This window comes from Microtus pennsylvanicus, chromosome 15 (assembly GCF_037038515.1).
Source record: "Microtus pennsylvanicus isolate mMicPen1 chromosome 15, mMicPen1.hap1, whole genome shotgun sequence".
In the NCBI taxonomy this organism is placed as follows: Eukaryota; Metazoa; Chordata; class Mammalia; order Rodentia; family Cricetidae; genus Microtus; species Microtus pennsylvanicus.
This window is the reverse complement of record NC_134593.1, coordinates 872501-877786: the sequence shown is the minus strand read 5'-3', so window position 1 is coordinate 877786 and position 5286 is coordinate 872501. Positions and strand designations below refer to the sequence as shown.

Sequence of the window (5286 nt, the reverse complement as noted above, 5' to 3'; positions counted from 1 at the left end):
GGTAGCGTGGCCGAGCGGTCTAAGGCGCTGGATTAAGGCTCCAGTCTCTTCGGGGGCGTGGGTTCGAATCCCACCGCTGCCACTTCTTTTGTGACACTAGCTTGCAGAAATGGAAACCTTTCCTTCCCACAATGTTTTGTGCTCATGTACCTAATCTTGTCTTTCATAATACAAAATATTAAGACGCCCTCCCAGGGGTCCGTGAATGTTTTATCTCTCAAAGTCAACCTGCTGAAAGGATCACAGCACATGTCGAGCCCTTACCTGCAGTGTCCTGTTTGGTAAGGACTACAGAAAGGTGAATAATCACAATACCGTCCAGAGGGGACACTAAACAACCGGAGGCCGTGAGACCACAAACGCCGGCTGGGAGGCAGTGCCGGGCCGACGACCGGCCGCGATGCCCATCGGGAAGGCAGTAAGAGCGCAAACCGCCGCTATCAGAATGACACAAACACGAACGGTCTTAGAGCAGAGTTGGGAGAGATATATTCATGCAAACCCGTCACAGCATGACCTCCACCCTCGGTCCCTACTCCAACCTGCAGGAGAGATGACTAATCACCTACTGCGTTGTCATGGACACTGCTAAGTGTGAGGATTACAGCATTCGGCGTAATAAAATGTGTGTCTCCTGCGTCTTTATCCAAAGAGAGAGGGGAGGACGAGACAGGGGCTCGGGAGAAGCTAACGGAGGAAATGGACAGCAATAGTGATGAGTGTTGTAAAGAAAATCAGGGCGCAGTAACAGCCAGGGCTACTTTGGAAGCAGTGCTCACAAAACGGTGTCTCTAAACGGTGATATTTGAACACAGGAGTATAGAGAAAGTCATGTAAATATCTGACGGGATTATAACCTAGGACAGAAACATATTTAGGTTCCTGTACTTGAAAAGCAGCAATAAAAGACCGCGTAGCTAGGATGGAACTGGGGGTGGAGAGTGTCGGGAGGTGAGACTATCCACGCAAGGGCTGCATTCTTGTGAAGATCAAAACAGAAAATTCCTTTTTCTCTTGTCCGAGAGGACACACGGCTGCTCTGTAGGATAGAGAACGGAGCCGGAGGAGATGGCGACAGCCGCGTCTGTGAGAGAAAGACGGAAAAGGAGTGACAGAGAAACAAGAGAACCGGACGGTAAGAGAAGAGGGCGATGTCTTCCGAGAGGCCAGAGACACTGCCTTCCCAGAAAAGAAGATCGCTGTCTTTAGTTTTAATCATTGCTTCGAGTGTCTTTCCGTCGCTCAATATTCTGTTTGCCAGCAGACTCAAAAGCTGGGCTCGTCCGGGATTTGAACCCGGGACCTCTCGCACCCTAAGCGAGAATCATACCCCTAGACCAACGAGCCGCCGGCTGACTTGCCCTGTACTTCAGCCTCAAGGTTCACGCCCGCCTTACGTAATGGTGTCGGTGGCACCTGAGCGCCCTCTGCTGGGAAGACGAGCGCCGGTTCCCGCTGCAAAACCAAACGCCGGCCTCGCGCGAGTCCGGGCCGGGTCGCCGCGGAGCTTCCGGTGACTCGCGAGGCGGAGGAGCCACTGGCTTCTCAAGGGCCGTCCCTGCAGAGTTTCCAAAAGGAGACTGGAAGGCCCCAGCGAGATTTGAACTCGCGACCCCTGGTTTACAAGACCAGTGCTCTAACCCCTGAGCTATGGAGCCCTCACCTGTGAAGCGGTGACCTACTCGTCTCCTTATTGATATGGTTGCCAACCTGTTCGTCCGCAGGAGGGAAAGGGTGGAGATTCTCCCGCCAGAGCCGCCCTCAGAGGGTGAAGCGGTGCCTCCCTCAAGTGCACAGAAAGGACTCGGCCAGGGCTCACGGGAGCTGCAGGGCACGCGGGGACCGCCCCCCCCCGCGGGAGGACCACCGCCCGGCTTACACCGCGCCCCCTGTCTGAGTACAGCAAATGCAGCAAACCCTTAGCCGCCTTTTCTGCAGTGAAGGAGCGATCGGTGCATTGGAGAACAACTTTATCCCTTCCATTAGGGCGCACTGTCACATCTTCGCTGTTAAAAAATAAGATTTGCGTTGTAAGGCTTCTTCGAATCCTTGTTTGTACAACTTGGTAAACAAGAACAAAACCATACTTTTACTTTAAAAACTTCACAGCTACTCATGGCGTCATTTTAAATATTTACTTATTTATTTATCTATTTATTTTAGGAACGAGCTCCGTTATGAGAAAAAATAAATAACCTGAGGCAGATATTCCTGATCCGGAGCTGTGAAGGGCAACCAGGGTTTTCGTGTGGCCTTCGTGACCTGCGGCTCCCCGTGCTCCCGGGCCGCCGGCCCTCCGACTTTCCACGATGGCCCTGTCCTCCACAAGCCCAAGACAGACACAGAGTTCATTCTTTAAGACTGTAGGTTACTATATGACTTAGTTACTCAAGGTCCTAGTACGCGCGTTCGAATATTGTGCCCATTCTTCTCGTCGTCTTTATTACAATTTTCAGAGAGCGACTTTAGGCAAAATCAGTGTCGGTCAAAACTGCCAAAGAGAAATATCATGGGGAAAAGTCAACCACCAGTGTGGTCAGGATCTTCCAGAACAACACTGTGGAGGCTGAGATCTGGGCAGCCTTGCCTAGCACAAGAATGGTGAGGCTGACTTTGATTTGCTGGTTTTTGAGACAGAGCTCTCTCTCTCTCTCTCTCTCTCTCTCTCTCTCTCTCTCTCTCTCTCTCTCTCTCTCTCTCTCTCTCTCTCTCTCTCTCTCTCTGTAGTCTGTCCTGGAGCTCACTATGTGAACCAAGCTGTTAAGGATAACTTTTGAAAGTGACTTTTAGTCTTTAAAAAGTAAGTTTATCTTTGACTTTCTTTTCTTTTCTTTTCTGAGACTGGGTCTCACTGCATAGCCCTGGATGGCCCGGAACTGCCTCCCAAGTGGAACTCCCAAGGAATAGGCAAATGCACCACACCTACTAAATAAACAACAGAAGACTCCCTTTGGCATCACTGGTGCAGATGTCTCTCTTGGCTTCCTTTTAACTTTATGTCAAATGAAAACCAGAAATGAAGAACATGCTAAAATTCCCCAGAACAAGCCTTTGGAAGTTTGTGGTTGGAAGTCTTTAAGAACTTCCTGACGGGAAATATTGCGTGCAGAGCCTGACAGACTCCACACAAGGAGCCAAGGGCCAGGGTCAAGGGGCGGAAGATGATCTTAGGTGGTCTCTCTGTTCATGAAGCCAGATTATTTTATTTGGGTTTTCTAGTCTTTATTTTATTTTAGGGCTATGGGTCTTTTGACGACCTGTGTATACACCACAGCATGAAATGCTCTTGGGGACGCGAGAGGGTGTTGGACTGTGTTGGAGCTCCTGGAATTGTCTTACCACAAGGTTGTAAGCCACCCTGTGGGTGCTAGGAAGCAAACCAGGGTCCTGTGGAAGAGCAGCAGATTCTCTTAACACAGAGGCAGCTCCTCAGTCCCAAGACAGGTTTTTTCTTTTGTTGTTGTTGTTGTTTTGCTTTGTTTTATTTGAGACAGGGGCTTACCATATAACTTTGGCTCCTGGGTGCTGAGATTACAGACAGGCACCATCCTGGCCTGGCCTCTGACAGGTTTTTTTTTTTTAAAGACGATTGCAGAGGCACACAGAAAGTTTACCAAACACAGAAAACATTCCTTTGAATCTAGCTAAGCAAACATCAAGGACCGACAGCTCATCCTTACTGACCAGGAATTGCCAGGAGTGTCTGTGAAAGGCAGCCAAGATCCCTTAGATTTTTGCTTTCTGTTTTGTCAGATACCAAAATGTTTCATAAATCTGTTATATATGAAAAAGTGGGGAGGAGGAGAAACATGTTCAAATTCTTCCTGTCTACACATCCTACCTAAATCCAACAACGGCTGTCTACACGCTGGAGGAGGTAAGAACTTGGTAGCAAACTAGATGCCTTATCAGCCCCAGTCTGGTGCTAAAGGCCTGGAAGAGGCCCAGATAGTTGCTGGTTTTCTACCCTAGTTGGACCACGAGGACCCTGGGGTTTTTATGTCTGAAAAGACAGCCAGCAGCGGCAGAACCGGTCACATTCACCAACCCAGAGGCAATGAAGGCAAGCAAGCAGATCTGTCCTTTCCCAGACCTCTCAACATCTGGGACTCCTCCTTCCCAAGGTGCTGTTGGCTCTGGAAGCGTCTTCTCCTCAGATGATCCTTCCTGGAAATGCCTCCCAGTTCCTCCCAGGGGCACGTCCCTCGGTTGATTCCAGACCTAACAAACCCTCACTTTAGCCTCCATGAAGAGCTTTGTAGATGCCCCTGTATTTAAGAAGGCTTTATCTGGGCTCATCTTGTGCTATTTGTGTTTAAGGTGGGGTTCTTGGAAAAGTTTGCGTGTGGCTGTGATTTGAGTGAGACAAGTTAGTTATTTGAGCACTCGGCCTGGAGTTGGTGGGCCTGTTTGGGAAAGTTATGGGACCGTTAGAAAGTGGTACTTTGCTGGGGAAAGGATGTCACTGGGGGTGATATTTAGGTATTTATTAACCTTGCCCCACTTCCTGTCCTGTGTTTGCTGTGTGTGGATGAAATGAGAGCAGCCTGCTTCCTGAACGACTCCACACTCTGGTTATCATGCTGCCAGGCCTAGCGAAAAACCAAACAAACAACAAGCAAAATAGCACATCTTAATGTTTGTAAGAGAAAGTTCTTCACAGCATCTCAGGTGCCAGATTCCTGGCCTTCATTGTTTTCTGCAACAGTGGAGCTCGCTGGTCTGCCTGCCTTATCTCCACGCCTGTCCTTTCTCTACACTGGCATTAGGATTTACTTTAAAAGCATATGTTTGAAGCCGGGAGGTGGTGGCGCACGCCTTTAATCCCAGCACTCGGGAGGCAGAGGCAGGCGGATCTCTGTGAGTTCAAGACCAGCCTGGTCTACAAGAGCTAGTTCCAGGACAGGCTCCAAAGCCACAGAGAAACCCTGTCTCGAAAAAACAAAAAAAAAGCATATATGGTCATCATTTTCAGTTCCCATGTCCTTTGTAACTGGACCTGACCCCTGTTCCTTCTGGAATTTATCCACATCGGACAGCTTCACATATGGAAGATAATGTTTTTTGAGATTTTATTTTTATTTGTGTTTGTGTGTTAAGATTTATTGGCTTTGTTTTGTGAGAATGTCTGCTTCTCTGTAACGTGCACCTTGTGTGTGGAGACACCGGAGGAGGCCGGAAGAACTGGAATTAGAGAGGCTGTGCTAGGAATTGAACCTGGGTCCTCCAGAAGAATAGTGTGTTCTCTTAATCGCTGAGCCATCTCTACAACCTCTACATATGTTT

The 5286-nt window shown here is 48.9% G+C and overlaps 3 non-coding genes across 3 annotated transcripts; 1 reads left to right on the top strand and 2 right to left on the bottom strand.

Annotated features, from left to right (window-relative positions):
• Positions 1 to 82, top strand: Trnal-aag (transfer RNA leucine (anticodon AAG)). Its single transcript has one exon. It is a non-coding gene; the product is annotated as a tRNA-Leu (tRNA).
• A 1193-nt stretch (positions 83 to 1275) lies between these two features.
• Trnap-agg (transfer RNA proline (anticodon AGG)) lies at positions 1276 to 1347 on the bottom strand. The gene has a single exon. It is a non-coding gene; the product is annotated as a tRNA-Pro (tRNA).
• Positions 1348 to 1585: 238 nt separating this feature from the next.
• On the bottom strand, positions 1586 to 1658 carry Trnat-ugu (transfer RNA threonine (anticodon UGU)). Its single transcript has one exon. It is a non-coding gene; the product is annotated as a tRNA-Thr (tRNA).
• Between the last annotated feature and the right edge of the window lie 3628 nt (positions 1659 to 5286).